Here is a 17,943-nt window from a genome sequence, read left to right as displayed (position 1 = left end):
TATAAGCTTGCACGACCTCATGCCGATGGGCCTTTACAATCCAAGTAGCCGTTCCACACATTGTCGCCATACCGAGGTTCATCCGGCTATTTCGTCGTGTGGAATCGGAGATCCAGCTATCCAGTCCACAGTGATTGGACCATAGTGGCTTAGGCCTCTCCGTTCTACCGTTTCGTAGCTCAACCTCCACGGCATCTTGATTATGTGACCCCAGGCCTCAGTCCGGTCACTCGGCATCAATGCAATCCTCCATGCCACCCTCTGCCCCGGAGATGGCTCACTTTTGGGTCTGGCAACTGAAGACGTCTTCAGAGACCGACTGTGAGAGCGCCGATTTATATCTAAAAACAAGGCCGTGCCAGACTTTCTCGGCCCATACAAATCTACGAGAGTATGCAGACAATGTCTCCAGTGAGTCTTGCTTGGTGAGGTTCCGAGGGGAGTTTCAGATTCCAAAGAAAAACTTTCATCTGATAAACTTGAACGCGATTGTGATGAATCTTTTGGACTGATGGAGTCGATGTATTGTGGTGAACCTTTCATCAGAGAGCTCATTGCTTGACCTTGGCTGCTGGGCGAATCAGATGACATCCAGTGACCTTTTCTTTGAACTAGAGGAACAGAAAAGGTCAATTACCATTGTTAGCAATGTAATAACGACATTCATGAAGAAAAGTGACAGAAGTTAAGACAAGTTAGTGACAAACTTTAAAATAGACAAGGCCTTCAGGTGTTTGTGAAACTTCATAATCTACTCTATTGGAGTCCTCCTAACTTTATTTCTTTCAATATTGGGAGATCAGGATGGCCGAAAATGATGTTTGTATAGTCACTGTGATGTTCTGTCGACCATACATGCACCACACGGGCCTGAATGGATGGTGTTCTTATCCCAAAACATCCTCCCCCTCATACGGATACAGATTTTTCTGGAAAATCTAAATTTTGTCACAATGGGAATGTATTCATTTGTATCACCCTGCCTGGCTTAACGTCCATTCATTTAAGCAGTGGTTCTTAACCTTTTTCTCAACAGGGACCGTCTAAATGTCAGCAATAAATGACCGTGGACCGCCAATTAGGAACCACGTAATTAATGGTCTTTACGGTCGATACTTCAGCACGTCATACATCTCTAATAACGTTTTACGGTCACATATGTGTGTGTGTGTGTGCGTGCGTGCGTGATAATTGCATAGTTGCCGGTAAAATAGAGCCGTTAAAATCGAAAGAAAAAAAAATCCTGCCCTTTGCACTGCCACGCCATGTGCCGTCATGGCACCTAAGATCAGATCAAAATCGAGGTGTGATGGGGTCTACGAGGGTCAATGTGGGTTCAGGTTTGACCCCCACCCCCTCTCAAAAATAGGTATCTGCTTTCTTCTCTGAAACTACACACACAATTTCGATGAAACTTGAGCACAACCTTCATCACCCGTGATGTACCAATGTTTGCTCACAGCATTAGAAAAATCGGGGTCTGAGGGAGTTTACAGGGGGAGGGAGTTGCCCCCAAAATAGGTATTGCTTTGCTTTGTTTGAAGTCTTATGATTACGTCAGTACTCAGTATGATTTTACATGCTGCCCTGTCTTCTAGCAACCATTGAAATTGGGTTAAAATAACGTGATACTGTAGCGGCTACTGCTGGGTTTTCACAATCGCCTTGCACCTATCAAGGACGCGGAGCGATCACCATGCCGGGCTCGTCCAGGACGCCCGGGCAGGCCCACGCTCAACTTGCCAGGCCTCGGTCGGGACGCCCGGGCATGCCCGGGCAGGCATGCCCGGGCAGGCTCGCCCTCAACTTGCCAGGCCGCAGCCAGGACGCTGGGCCACGCCCCCTCTCGCCTTTCCTGGGCAAACGCTCCGGGATAATATGTATATATATTGCTGCCCGATAAACGGGCTTTTCAGAGTGCCTGAGTGTTTGGTTTGATTAAAGCAACTCGGATGAATTCCAGCTTTTTGTCGCGTCCATTCTTCCGATCGACGTGGGAGCCCCAGCTCCTTCATTGGTGACCTACTGACATGGACACGGCAGTCGCCCTTAAACTGCCTACCTTCTGGGAGGCTCACGCGGCGGTTTGGTTCGCACAGGCGGATTCCCTGTTCGCCCTGCGAGGCATCACGGCCGACGACACCCGCTTCCACCATGTGGTAGCAGCGCTCGGTTCGGCCACCGCGGCCCGCGCCCTGAGCCTCCTCGAGAGCCCGCCAGCCGCTGACAAATACGGCGCGATTAAGAAGCTTCTCCTCGACGCTTTCGCCCTCCCATCGGCGGAACGCGCACGGCGCCTGCTCGACCTGCCCGAGCTCGGCGACACGCGCCCTTCCGAGCGAATGGACTACATGCTTTCACTGCTTGGCGAGCACTCTCCGGCATTCCTGTTCCGGGAGCTGTTCCTCCGTCAGCTGCCTAACCCGGTACGCCTCGCCCTGGCAAGCACGACGATCACAGATCCCCGGGCCCTTGCCAGAGAAGCCGACAAGATCTCCGCCGCAGGACAGCGCATCGCAGCGGCGACATGGGACCCACCGCCGTCCGACGCAACACCCATGGCGCCCGAGCACCCGGCACGGTCGATGACCGAACTGCCGACGCAATTGGCGGCCGCTACCCCGAGCCGACCACCTCCAGCACGACGACCGGGGCCTCCACCTGACCAAGCGTGGTGTTACTATCATGCCAGGTTCGGACAGAAGGCCCGGACATGCCGACCCCCGTGCACCTTCGGCAGGCCGGGAAACGGCCGGGCCGGCGTTCATTACCAGCCATGAGCGCCGGCCACACGGGCAACTTACTGTTCATCACGGATAAAGCGTCCGGACGGCGCTTCCTGTGCGACACCGGCGCCCAACTGAGCGTCATACCCGCCTCTGACCAGGACAGGCAATCCGCGGTTTGCGGCCCCTCCTTGGTTGCGGCCAACGGATCGACCATCCGCACCTTCGGCCCGCGCAACGTCACCCTCTGCTTCGGCGGCCAACGCTTTGCTTGGACGTTTGTAACCGCAAACGTGCCCATGGCTCTGCTAGGCGCCGACTTCCTCTGCGCACACGGACTGCTGGTGGACGTCCAACGGCGTCGTTTAATCAACGCCGAAACCTTCAGCTCCCTGGTATGCACATTGAGCAGCTCCGCGCCGACCGAGCTGGCATGCGCCGTCCCGGCGGCGAACGAGTTTGCTCGCCTGCTCACGGAGTTCCCGGCCCTCACGCGGCCGACGTTTTCGGCCGTCGCAGTACGGCATGGGATCAAGCACCACATACCAACCACGGGCCCGCCGGTCTACGCCAGGGCCCGCCGCCTCGACCCAGCCAAGCTCGCCGTGGCGAAGGCCGAATTCGACGTGTTGGAGCACCTCGGCATCGTGCGGTGCTCCGATAGCGCGTGGGCCTCGCCACTGCACATCGTGCCAAAGCCGGGGGGTGGATGGCGCCCGTGTGGCGACTACCGCCGTCTCAATGACGCTACCACCCCCGACAGGTACCCGATCCCGCATATCCAAGACTTCTCCGCCCGTCTGGCGGGACGGGTCATTTTTTCGAAAATTGATCTCATACGGGGATATCACCAGGTACCTGTCAGGGCGGCCGACGTCCCTAAAACGGCAGTCATCACGCCGTTCGGCTTATTCGAATTCTTGCGGATGCCGTTTGGTCTCAAGAACGCGGCTCAGGCGTTCCAGCGCTTGATGGACGGCGTGCTGCGTGACCTGCCGTTCCTTTTCGTTTACCTGGACGACATCCTCGTCGCCAGCACGTCCCGGGCCGAGCACCTCCTCCACCTCCGAACACTGTTCGGGCGCCTCAGCGAGCACGGCCTCATCGTCAACCCGGCCAAATGCCACTTCGGCACGACGGCCGTTGATTTTTTGGGCCACCACATCACCAAGAATGGGGCCGTGCCGCTGCCAACCAAGGTCGAGGCCATCACCACGTTCCCGCGTCCCCGCACCATAAAGGCCCTGCAGGAATTCCTGGGAATGGTGAATTTTTATCACCGCTTCGTGCCCCGCGCTGCTCAACTCATGCGGCCCCTCTACGAAGCCCTCCGGGGCAAGCCGGCCAAGCACGACATCGCCTGGTCCGCAGCAATGGATGCGGCCTTCCAAAGCTCAAAGCGGGCCCTCGCCGATGCAACACTGCTCGCTCACCCGGTGCTCAACGCTCCCATCGCCCTCACCACGGATGCCTCCGACTACGCGGTGGGCGCTGTACATGAGCAATGGGTGAACGGGGTTTGGCAGCCACTTGCTTTTTTCAGCCGGCAGCTCCGGCCGAACGAGCTCAAATACAGCACGTTTGACCGGGAGCTCCTCGGTCTACACCTGGCCGTCCGCCATTTCCGCCACCTCCTGGAGGGCCGACCTTTCACGGCGTTCGTCGACCACAAGCCGTTGGTTTACGCCATGGCCAAGGTCACGGAGCCGTGGTCGGCCCGCCAACAGCGCCACCTCTCCGCCGTGTCGGAGTTTACCACGGACATCCGGCACGTCGCCGGCAAAAACAACGCCGTGGCCGACTGTCTTTCCCGGGCCAGCGCGAACGCGGTCCACCTGGGCGTGGACTTTGCGCTTATGGCGGCGGACCAAACCACCGACACCACGGTGCAAGTCCTCCGGGCGGCGGACACGGGCCTCCGCCTGGCCGACATCCCCTTCGCGGACACTGTCCTGCTCTGCGACGTCTCCCAAGGCCAGCCTCGCCCCATCGTGCCCGTCACCTGGCAACGCCGCATCTTCGCCTCCCTCCACGGCCTTTCCCACCCGGGCCGGAAAGCTTCCCAGAAGCTGGTGTCGGCGCGATTCGTCTGGCATGGCCTTCGTCGGGACGTCCGCGATTGGACCAGCACCTGCACGGCCTGCCAACGGGCCAAGGTCCACCGACACACCCAGGCCCCGCTGGCACCTTTCACCGTGCCCGAACGACGTTTCGACCACGTCAACGTGGATCTGGTGGGCCCCCTCCCCCCGTCACGGGGGTTCACACACCTGCTCACCATGGTGGACAGGACCACCGGGTGGCCGGAGGCCGTTCCCCTCGTCTCCACCACCACCGCCGACGTGGCGCAGGCTTTCATCGCCACCTGGGTCGCCCGCTTCGGCGCACCGGCGGACATCTCATCAGACCGCGGACCACAGTTCACCTCCGAGCTGTGGGGCGCGGTCGCCCGCAACCTGGGGGTCAAGCTCCACCGTACTACGGCCTACCACCCCCAAGCAAACGGGTTGTGCGAGCGATTCCACCGCTCCATGAAGGCCGCGCTCATGGCCGGCCTTCAAGACGGCGGTTGGGCCGACCGGCTGCCGTGGGTCCTTTTGGGCCTCCGCACGGCCCCCAAGGAGGACCTCCAGGCATCCACCGCCGAGCTTGTCTATGGCCAGGCGCTACGCGTCCCGGGCGAATTCGTGCCCGACGCTACCAGTCCCTGGTCCGCAGCTCACCAGCGCTCGGACCTCCAGGAGGCCGCCCGACGGTTTGCCCCCGTGCTAACATCCCACCACGGTGACCCCCAGTCCTACGTCCCCCCAGCACTTCGCACAGCGGAGTATGTTTTTGTGCGTCACGACGCACATCGGGGGCCACTCCGGCCGCCGTACGACGGGCCCTTCCGGGTGCTGCGACGGGACGACAAGTCGTTCGTCATCGACATCGGCGGCAGGTCGGACCGGATTGCGGTGGACCGCCTCAAGCCGGCGCACGTGGACGTCGACCACCCACCACGGGTGGCCCTTCCGCCGTGGCGAGGCCGCCCCCCGTCCACGGTGCCCCCCACTCGACCGCCCACCACCACACCGGACCCCCTCCCACGACCCGCCAGGGGTCGCTTCGGCCGGGTCATCAGGACCCCCCTCAAATTGACCCTGCCGGTGCAAGTCGATTCTGGGGGGACGTGTGTAGCGGCTACCGCTGGGTTTTCACAATCGCCTTGCACCTATCAAGGACGCGGAGCGATCACCATGCCGGGCTCGTCCAGGACGCCCGGGCAGGCTCGCCCTCAACTTGCCAGGCCGCAGCCAGGACGCTGGGCCACGCCCCCTCTCGCCTTTCCTGGGCAAACGCTCTGGGATAATATGTATATATATTGCTGCCCGATAAACGGGCTTTTCAGAGTGCCTGAGTGTTTGGTTTGATTAAAGCAACTCAGATGAATTCCAGCTTTTTGTCGCGTCCATTCTTCCGATCGACGTGGGAGCCCCAGCTCCTTCAATACTGTGGCGGACACGAAAGCCCACTGGCGTGGTGACATCATTCCGCGCACCAAGTGGGCGGCGGCCACGCCCTAGAGAGAGGCGTGGCCTCAAGAGATACACGGGGCGCGCAGCCCGGAGCAGCTCAGTGCTGCAGTTTGAGTACTTTCAATAAAGACTCTTTTATGAACCGCGTTGTCCGCTTGCTCCTTGCGTAAGCATTAGCGCGCGCAGCATCGCGCTTCATATGGTGACCCCGACGTGATCCTGCCGGCCAAGGTGGAGGTGGTGAAGGGGTTTCCGCGCCCCCGCACGATCAGAGGGCTGCAGGAGTTCCTGGGCATGGTGAACTTTTACCATCGGTTCCTGCCCCGTATCGCCCAGCTCCTGCGCCACCTGCACGAAGCTCTTCGAGGTAAGCCGGGCAAAGGCGACGTTACCTGGACCGAGCAGATGGACACGGCGTTCACGGGCGCGAAGCTCGCCTTGGCTAATGCCACCATGCTCGCGCACCCGGCGCCCGATGCACCGATCGCCCTCACCACCGACGCCTCAGACTACGCGGTGGGCGCGGTGCACGAGCAATGGGTGCGTGGAGCTTGGCAACCGCTGGCGTTCTTTAGCCGGCAGCTTCGCCCGCCCGAACGCCGTTACAGTACCTTCGACCGCGAGTTGCTCGGGCTTCACTTGGCGGCCAGGCACTTCCGCCATCTGCTCGAGGGCCGTGCGTTCACGGCCTTCGTCGACCACAAGCCGCTGATCTTCGTGATGGGCAAGGTCACCGAGCCGTAGTCGGCCCGGCAGCAGCGTCACCTCTCGGCCGTGTCCGAGTACACGACGGACATCCGGCACGTCGCGGGGAAGGACAACCCGGTGGCGGATTGCCTTTCCCGGGCCGTCGCCCACGCAGTCCACCTCGGCATCGACTATGCCCGGATGGCAGCGGACTAGGCCGCTGACCCCGACGTCCAGGCCTTGCGGACCGCCGTCACGGGCCTCCGCGTCACCGAGGTGCCGTTCGACGGCGCGGGCGCGGCCCTCTTGTGCGACGTCTCCCTCGGGCGGCCTCACCCCATCGTGCCCGCGGGCTGGCAGCGCCAGGTGTTTGACGCCATCCACGGCCTGTCCCACCCGGGCGCGAGGGCCTCCCAAAGGTTGATCGCCGACAAGTTCGTCTGGCATGGCCTCCGGAAGGCCGTCCGCGGCTGGGCCAGGACGTGCCTCGCATGCCAGCGCGCCAAGGTGCACCGGCACACCCTGGCCCCGTTGGCCCCGTTCACGGTGCCGGAACGCCGGTTTGACCACGTCCACGTGGACCTGGTGGGACCTCTGCCTCCCTCGCGGAGTTTCACCCACGTCCTCACCATGGTGGACCGCACCACCTGGTGGCCGGAGGCCGTGCCCTTGGCGTCGACGACGGCGGTAGACGTCGCGCAGGCTTTCATCGCCACCTGGGTCGCCCGGTTCGGCGCCCCCTCAGACATCTCGTCCGACCGCGGCCCCCAGTTCACCTCGGAGCTCTGGGGGGCGGTTGCGCAGGGGCTCGGGGTCCGGCTGCACCGAACCACGGCCTACCACCCCCAGGCTAACGGCCTGTGTGAGCGATTTCACCGCTCATTGAAGGCCGCGCTCCGGGCCACCCTCCGCGACGGCGGCTGGGTCGACAGGCTCCCCTGGGTCCTGCTGGGCCTCCGGACGGCGCCCAAGGCGGACCTGCGTGCATCCGCGGCGGAGTTGGTCTTCGGGCAACCGCTGCGGGTGCCGGGCGAGTTCCTGCCTGACTCCACGGCACCATGGTCCGCGGCACAGCAGCGCTCCGCTCTGCAAGAGACCGCCCAGAGGTTCGCCCCGGTGCCAACGGCATGCCACGGGCACCCACCGACGCACGTCGCCCCGGAGCTTCGCACGGCGGAGTACGTCTTCGTCCACCACGATGCCCACCAGACACCACTGCGGCCCCCGTACGACGGGCCTTTCCGCGTGCTGGAGACCGGGGCGAAGCACTTCACCCTGGACATCGGTGGTACTCCTGACCGCGTTTCTGTAGACCGCCTCAAGCCGGCCCACCTCGACGTGGCCCATCCACCGCCAGTGGCCCGACCCCCGCGTCGGGGCCGCCCCCCTGCGGGCAGACCCCCGGCACCGCCCAGCCCCGCCGCCACGCCGCCCCCCGGTCCTGCACCCATCCCAGGGGCAGCCAGAGGCATCCCACCTGGCATCCCTGCACCCCGGATGCCGCCGATCGCCAGGGGGTGCTTCGGCCGGGTCATCCGTTTGCCCCGCAAACTGGCCCTCCAGGTGCGCGGGAATTCTGGGGGGGCGCGTGTGGCGGACACGAAAGCCCACTGGCGTGGTGACATCATTCCGCGCACCAAGTGGGCGGCGGCCACGCCCGAGAGAGAGGCGTGGGCGGCGGCCACGCCCGAGAGAGAGGCGTGGCCTCAAGAGATACACGGGGCGCGCAGCCCGGAGCAGCTCAGTGCTGCAGTTTGAGTACTTTCAATAAAGACTCTTTTATGAACCGCGTTGTCCGCTTGCTCCTTGCCTAAGCATTAGCGCGCGCAGCATCGCGCTTCAATACTGTTTAAAATACCTTCAGTTGGTGTAGTCCACTGCTTTATTCTACCAGGTGAGCACCCAAAGGTATTGTCCCTATTTTTTTATGTTCTTATCCTGCAAGTGATATACGTCCAAGCTTCTCGACGAGACTTCGACATTGAGAAAAATAAATCGTGATGTTCACACAGCATACAGCTGCCCTGCCACAAGTGCCTAACCTATTCCCCAAGCATTATTTGAGTGGAAACAGGTGTATTTTATGCACCCTTATAGGTTTCTATCTTTTGATCCACCGTAATCTGTTTGTGCTTTGACCCATTGTGTCCTGCTTCTGAGCTGAGGTGTGCCTTGTGGCACTCGGAGAATTGATTTTCTACTTTCACTGATATTTATCGTTGTTGCATTAACCTAACTGCAGTGGCTTTGATTCTCATGGGCGGAAATCTCTGCACCGCGCCACAGAATGCTAACCTGCCGAGAATTGGTTCTTAGCCACAAAAGTTCACGACTTGTCATGAGAATCTCGAAAATAATTTGCTTCCGTATTTCTGAATCATCAATATGGTCCAATGGGATGATATGGAGGTAGCACGCTGCAGACCCCACTGTAAAGTGTCGGATCAGTGCTTTGCAGACCGGGCGTTGCATCACGGAGTGAATTGGTCATTGTGTGCATGGGCTTTAAGCCGGGAATCCAATCAGCCATCGATGGTCGTTGGTGGACGATCATTGTGTCTTTCCCCAAAAGTAGGCGAGAGATTGCCGGCACCCCAAACAAATTGAAAATTTCTGACATCAGCACTTCCAGTAGAGCGTCAGCTCCTGGACAATCAGTTCATGAAAAACTTGGGCCAAGTGCACCCTCTCTAAGAACCCTGGCCAACCCCCAAAAGAAAGCAAGATTAATTGGAGATATACAGTGCATTCAGAAAGTATTCAGACCCCTTCACTTTTTTCTGAATGCACTGTAGTAGTAGTCAATAGTTCCATGTTCACATTCATGACCAAAGAACCCTCCACCACACCTCCTCCCACCGTCCTCAATATCACTTTTCCTGCCCCTCCTGTAAAGTTTTATTTGAGTCTGTTTTCCATTCACTATTTCTGATGAACCATAACCTTTCTTCAGCAAGCATTCACCTTCACCTTCAGGCTCCTCCATCTTATCATTCAAACCTCCATCATTTGAGGATAGGGGTGACAGGAGTGTTTGGTAACATGTGCAGTCATGAGATGAGGAATCCGACCTCTCTCCCTTAAGGGGTTGAGCCATTTGGATGCACCGTGGGAAGTAGGTGCTGCTTCCTGAGCACGACGTTCAACAGAATAGGACGCAAAGCCAGCGGTTCCATCTACATTTATGAGATGGTTGTGGACGTTAAAGATCCCACGACATCTTTCAAAAAGAATATTGTGTGCAGTTACCCTTTCCAAATCTCCTGTCTGTGATTTGTTGTGTAATTAGCACAACTTGCAGCAGGTGGGAGTGCTCAGTTGGGGATAAGGCACAGTTTTGATTGGATTAATTGCCTCTGCTTGTGTTTAGGTTTCCTTGTAATAATTTTAGGCTCACATAACATTTGATCCGATCACACTGAATAAACGAGTAATTAGAACTGTATATCTCCAATTAATAGGGACCCTCCACTCAGACTCATATTTCAAAAAGGGGAAAATGAAAGTAAAAGAAAATAAATAATGCTTTGGTAATCGGCCGGCACTCAGCTTTGCGTCCCCAAATAGCTGGAAAGACTTGCCGGTCGCTCGTTGCCTCCAAACCAGCATGAGAAACGCAAAAAATGGTGCGGAGTGGTGCTCTTCGATGTCAAGAGGAAACACGACGCGGACCTAGTCCACCGCCGACGTAGATCCTGTGCTTTGTAGTTCTGACTGTCCAGAACCGCTGTTTCTCAAGAGCCCTTTCCCAAGAGTGCACACGAACCAAAGACCACACGCCTATGACCAAGCCGGAGGAAATGTGACTGCCCACTATCAAAGCCAGGACCAGAAGAGAGAGATGGCGCGACTGCTTCTCTTTTCCTTCAGCTCTCGAATGTTTCATGATGACGTCACTCTCTGTCCAATCACCGAGCTCCACTCAATCATCCCATCATGCCTCCACCAATCACGAGGCCAGGCGTGTGCATCCTCGCTGCAAGTCGTTAGGGGCGGAGTCTAATCTCCATTTGGGAATGTTTGGATGATGTCGAAGGCTGTGAGGTGGGGCTTGCGTGCCGATCGGCAAATGTGCTGGGTTTGTCGGACCTGGCGGCGTGGTGAGCGAATGAGTCCATTTGTTTTAGTTATGGCGGCCCTTTTTGATGCAATAACGAAGGGAAAAATCACAGGGCAAATACACACTGGAGTTTATCCTTACGCCCTACCTAATTAGCATAGCTCTACCCCTCGTATGGAGACATATATACGATCTTACCCGGACATTCGACACTGCTTAGATACATCGAGGTGGGTTCTTCTTCTTCTTCTTTACGACACTCGGAGCATGCTAATTTATACGATTCTATCTCGACTACAGTATTTCATTCATACCCCAAAAACATAACAATACCATATATGCCAGAATGTGTTTGAAATATTCTTACCTGGTGGGACGATACTCTCGACTGGACTCTCGGCCTGAGGAACATCACAAACCATTGAGCCGAGACTGCTGAATAGAGACCCACCACCTCGAAGCCATAAACGACCCATTTCCAATCTTTCTTTGCCTTCTTGCAGCAGATGATTGTTGATACGACAGTCAACCTCATGTAGGATCGCCATGTCCATCCAACTACGTCGAGTGAGTCGGTGAAATGTTTATGATCGAATAAACAAGCATTAGAAATGCACAAATGTTAAGAAGTTGCACGAAAAACTGAAGTTCATATCCATGATTAGAAATATCTACAACCATCAAAATCATTGACTTTTGCGACTCCTGAACTAAGTTTGATGACCACCATTCATTAGGTATGGCGCAAACAGGTATTATTGAAGTATTGTCCAACAAAACATAGACAATAAATAAATAGAGAAAGACACCGCATTCTGTCTCCTAGTTTGTGTGGGGTGAATGACATGTAGTTTGAGACTGTTTTGCTCCTTCCTTTGGACCGAAGGCCTCTTGGGCCAAACTTCTCCATTGGGCCGACCCAATAAAAATTCTGGGATTAACTGGAGGCGATAAAAAAGGTAGTCATCGACTTGTTTCCATGTCAGCGGATTTCTAACGAATGTTAACGAATGAAATGTATCGGAGGAACAAACACCACGTGGCATTACATATCGACATGACCTCACAACGGCACTCATGTGGAGTGACTAGCATTTGATCGTCCGATACAGTACATATACTTACTGATGTATGACTATTTGATGTTAAATCCTGATTGCAGGTGCTTTACCCAATGCATTGGGCATGTGAACCTTGCGCTTACTTGTGCATGGCCATCAGGCCTCGACGAGTGAGCAACTCGAGAAGCTCCATCTTGTCGGTCACTCCGGTATGGTGAGTTAATGCGTTCAGTGCAGCCACCCTCACATCTACTTCGTTGTCGATCAGAAGATGAACAAGGATGCGCAGGAGTTCGTCTGATAGGATATCCATGTGGTGTGTTAACTTGGCACACTCGTAGCGTCTGTGTGGAGAAAGACAGATCTTTAAAGAAATGACCATAGGCCTGTATACTGCTCGAACATCTCTCAGACGTACGTACAAGAGTTTCAGTTTGTTGCCACTTGTTGAGTGACATTCCAATTACATCTTGACATTTATTACATCATTAACAGTACGCAGGTCAGTGATTGGACATTTACAATGTACAATCATTTTATCGATAGATTGGACCTCTATAGATGTTCTGATCTTACTTCCTGAGCTACATACTTATCTCGTTTCGTTTCAAACTGATCAACTGTGCTTATTTGCACTTCCTTTTCAGGCAAACAATTTCACACACCAACTATATGCTTTAAACAGCACAAAAATAAATATTTATATCTTCAAATGTAGCACCATTATTAAAGAAATGACCCAGAGAGGAACCGGAGAACTATAAACATTTCAGTTTAGGTTGAAACAGAAATGAGTATTTAAATATAGTTTAGATTTTGAAACATTTAAAGTAGCTAACTGGATTGGAAACTGGATTAGTGATTGGAAGCAAAGAGTGGCTGTGAGTGGGAAGATGTCTTGCTGGGAGGATGCAAGTAATAATGGGGTCAGTACTAGGAGCATTATTTTTCAAATATCTATATATATAAAAGAAAGTTTTTGTTTGTTTGTTTGTTTGTTTGTCTGTCTGTCTGCACGCGCTAATCTCCTGAACGGTGAAAGATAGGAGGAAACCTCTAATACAAAAAATATCGGGACAGGCCCCGGGAAGGTTATAGGCTAGTTGGCAAGACCGGTCGAAGCCGCTTCGGCCGGGCTGGGCCCATTTCGCAATTAAAAGCTGAGCTGAATTATAGTAGTCAATCTTCTACGGCCGTAAGTAAAAGCTGAATTATAGTAGTCAATCTTATACCGCCGCAAGTAAAAGCTGAATTATGGTAGTAAATTCATTCAAAAAGAACCAAAAATGTCGGGACGGGCCCCGGGAAGGTTTTAGGCGAGGTGGCGAGGCCGGTCGAGGCCGCTTCGGCCGGGCTGGGCCTATTTCGCAATTAAAAGCCGAGCTGAATTATAGTAGTCAATCTTCTACGGCCACGAGTAAAAGCCGAATTATAGTAGCAAATTCATTCAAAAAGAACTTAAAATGTCGGGACAGGCCCCGGGAAGGTTATAGGCTAGGTGGTGAGGCCGGTCGAGACCGCTTTGGCTGGGCTGAGCCCATTTCACAATTAAAAGTTGAGCTGAATTACAGTAGTCAATCTTCTACGGCCGTGAGTAAAAGCTGAATTATAGTAGTAAATTCATTCAAAAAGAACCTGGGCAACGTCGGGTGCTTTCGGCTAGTTATTCATAATTTTCATCAACAATTTGGATAGTGCGGTTAAGAGTCAGCTTTCTAAATTTACAGATGACACAAAGCTTGGAGGTAAGGTAGAACAAACACCAGGTGGCACATATCAGCGAGGGTGGTGATTCGATTCAGGTAAATCTAGATACTTTAATAGATTGGGCAAAGGATTGGCAGATGTAGTTTAACATAAAGAAATGTAAGGTGCTGAGGATGGGGAATAATTGAAATGAATGAATGAATGATCGTTTTAAGGCCATTTTCCCCGCTAGAGCGGGGGTTAGCCTTGCAGGCCCCATGACAATCATGGTTCCCTGTTTGGGGCAATGTTTTTAGGGCCGGATGCCCTTCCTGATGCCAACCCTTGGTCACGCTCTTACGATGCGCAGGGATATGGTGTACCTATTCTAAATCGGGGTACACACCGTGATCATTCATGCCCAGCAAGCTGGTACTCAATTTGCCGACCTCGGAAGGATGACAGGCTGAGTCAACCCCCTGGCGTTAATTCAGCGATCGACCGGGATTTGAACCGAGGATCCTAGGATCCAAAGCCGGCACCCTGACCGCTAAGCCAACACCAGGCTAAAGATGGGGAAGGATAGGGAAGGGGAAGAATAATGAAAATAGAAATTTTGAAAATCCTCTCTATCTCTTTGCTGATGACTCCACTATCTGCCACTCAATTCTTCATCCCTCAGATCGGCAGTCTTCAGCCTCTTCACTCTCTGCAGACCTGGACAAAATCACAGACTGGTCAAACAAGTGGAACATGTCTTTCAATCCTGACAAATCTCACACTCTTACAATGTCTCTCCGAAAAGACCGACTGGAAAACCCTCCCATCTACTTTCTCAACAATCCTCTCCAAGAAGTTCTGTCGCTCAAGCTTTTGGGTCTCACTATCTGCCATGATCTGTCTTGGGAAAAACACATTTCGAAGCTGGCCTCCAAAGCCAGTCGCCGACTGGGCATCCTCCGTCGTGCGAAGTCCTTCCTTGGCACACCTGAGCTCCACACCTGAGCACCTCACTGACGAGGCTTTCATCCGCAGCTCAATGGAATACTGCTCTCCCCTCCTCCTGGCTGGTGATCCTGCCTCACACCTAGCTCGTCTTCAGACTGTTGAAACCAAAGCTTTCAGAATCATTGGAATCTCCTGCGATGAAGTTAACTCCGAGGGCCTTTCACTCACTCACCGCTGGCAGGTTGGTGGTCTTTGTCTTCTACCGACTCCTCTCCGGCCTTGCTCCCGCAGCTCTCTCTGTGCTCTGTCCCCCTAATATTCCTACAGGTCGCACAAGATCTGCCTGCAACCCTCTTATGGTCAAAACTGCCAAAATCTAGGCTCTCTGCTCACCTTCACTCTTTCATTCCCCTTTTCTCCCGCCTCTGGAACAAACTCCCCCACTCCCTTCAATCCCACTCCTCCCTCCAGGTCTTTAAAACAGCTGTTCACCACCATCTCTTATCTTCCCCCATCCAAAACCTTGATCATTTCTACCCCCGCTAATTCACCCCAGATACACTTTTTTGGAAATTCCAACTTCTTTCCTGGAAGTCCTTGCAGTGTTCATATGTTGTATACCTCTCCCACCTCCCCCCAAGCCCTCCCCCTCCCACATTTCTCTCGATGTCCCTGCTCTCAAATGTTGTGTTTGTGTCCTTCCCCCTCTCTCCCCATCTTGTCTACCGCTCCCCTTATTTTGTGTTTTATGTCGGTTTGACTTTTTGTGTGATTAATGTTGGCTCTTTCACGAGCCTCGATATTGTATACAAAATTAAATAAATAAATAAATAAATAAATAAATAGGGATGACATGATGCAAGGGGAAATCATGATGCAATTGATGAAGGACGCAGGTCTCATCGAGGAGGTTCAGAAAAGAGTGACTCGACTGATTCCGGGCCTCGCTAGACGCCTATGAAGAGCAGCTGAAAGAGACAATACTTTATACATTACAAATGAAGGGATTGTTTGGAGAGTTTTATATACCTCGTAGATGTTTAAGGTCATTAAGGGGGGTAGACAAAATAAGTGCAGAATATTTTTTTCAGCAGAAAGGACAATCACAAGACTCAAGGTCACACACAGTATGGAAGTGAAGAGGAGAGTTAGGATGGTGTCTTTCGCTCAGAGAGTAGTGTTTGGAATGGTCTCCCTGAAAAGGTAGTAGCAGCAGAAACAGTAGAGAGGCTTGAATTTGAGTTAGAAATGAATGTAGAAGCACTATGGATAGACAGTTGTTACTTGTTAGGGTTAGGGTTGTTGTTAGGGTTCGGACTGGTGGATATGGATAGGTGATTGTGTGAACCCACCACAAAAGGTATACTCTGCAAATTAATTTTAATATCGTAAAAATGTTCATTATGCATCCATGGAATGGGCTCTTCTCTAATTATGTTTTAGAATACCAACACACGGAGCACAACACACACCAAACATTGTGCTCGTACCGCCAACATTCTTCTCTTTTCATCTCGTCAATAAGTACCAACTCAACCTCCACCTTCAAGTAGGTAGGAACCAAATATTCCTATGTGAGAAAAATTCAAAGAACTTCTCAATTCAAACTGGAAACTGCATAAATACCAGTACCATAAACAAAAGGTAAAAGGTGAAAAATCCACTGGAAATACATTTATGGTATTTACCTTAAATATAGCATCGAGTGCTCGGACACTTTGAAGATAGACCTCCTTGTTTGCCTTCGGCATGAGCGCCAAAAGCCTTCTGATAACCGTCTGCAGAGATAGTTTCTTAAGAGTCTTTCCAAACCACCAGGCGTTTGCTATCTTTTCTAAAAGATGTTGTGTAGCATCATCGCTTATTGCTGAAAAAGATGATAGCTGCTCAAAGTCAAGGTCTTCTTCTTCATCTTCTTTGTCCTTGTATTTGGCTTTGTCTTCGTCTTCTTCATCTTCTCCTATCGTAACTTCCTGTCCTACAGAGAGCTCACTGCTGTCCTGATCAGAAAGTTTTTGTCTTTTCTTTATCTTTTTGATCCTGTGTTTGTCACATGTCCACTCCTCATCCTCCACATCTTCAACATCATCAAACAAGAATTTGTCAAGGAGCGTATCAATGACCCATCCTGTGGCTTTTTTCTTGCTTTCCAAGCGTCTCAACATTTTGCAAAACATTGCACGGACGACAGAGTTGGGAATGTACCCATCGAGAGAAATGCGACACTTTTGTCTTGTATTAAACCTTGAATCGTCTTTACAGGGAATATTCCGCATCATTTGCTTTTCATGTAATTTCAATGAGCTTGACTCTTGGGAAAGGTATCCCGAACTCTTCAAAGCAAAGCTATCGGCAGTTGTAATTATGGCGTTTGACTTTCCTTTCGTCGATGGAGACGATTTTGGAGAAGGTGAGGCCGAAGTCGAGTGTTGGTTCGGTGTGGCTATATTTGAACTGGCCGTGCATGACTCTTCAAAGGAGCCTTCTTGAGGATCAGCTTTTGATTGCTGATTAAAGTTTGCGGCAGGTAAAATTTCAGCACACTTCACCAAACTCACATTGTCTCCGAGAGCTATGACAATGGCCATGCCATTGAGGGCAAAGCAAGCTGTGGAAACAGGTGTGACGACATTGAGGTCGGTCAACAGAGCAAATGAGGAGCTCCTCAAGCGGAGCAGGCCATCAACAGAGGCAGTGAGTAGAAGGTCCTGTTGGTAGTTGAACTCAAAGGCTGTAATGGTGGCTTCACGTGCCAACTCTGTAAAATTGGTTAACGTTTCCGTCTTGATATCAAAACGTGACAGTGAACCATTATCCATCATGAACCAGGCTTGGTCAGGCCCCAAAGACATGTGTTGAACTGAATTACCAACGATTGCACTTGCACCAGGTTTTAGAGACAAAATGCCGTCACTACTTTGCTCAGCAGTCCAAAGTATGAGGATGCCATCCGAACCATATGAGGCCAAAAAAGGTTGGTCAGGAACAGCGTACATCCTCTCTGAAGGTGACGAATAGTCGAAGAAAGAACTCAATAAACAAACACCTCCGGTGTGTACTTTGGGACACAACACTTGGGCGTTAGTCGTGTTCAGCATACACAGATCACCTTGTCTAGTACCAGCAACAATTATATCACAACCGCTCAAATCCAACTCCAAATGAAGTCCTACCAGACAACAGAAGGAGTCATTTTCCTGGGGTGCGTTGATGGAGGAAAGAAATGTGCAAGGGTGCTTTGAACAGTCCAGGCAGAC

The sequence above is a fragment of the Myxine glutinosa genome, chromosome 11, assembly GCF_964187855.1.
Source record: "Myxine glutinosa chromosome 11, kmMyxGlut1.1, whole genome shotgun sequence".
NCBI classification, from domain to species: domain Eukaryota; kingdom Metazoa; phylum Chordata; class Myxini; order Myxiniformes; family Myxinidae; genus Myxine; species Myxine glutinosa.
This window is presented reverse-complemented; position numbering follows the sequence as displayed.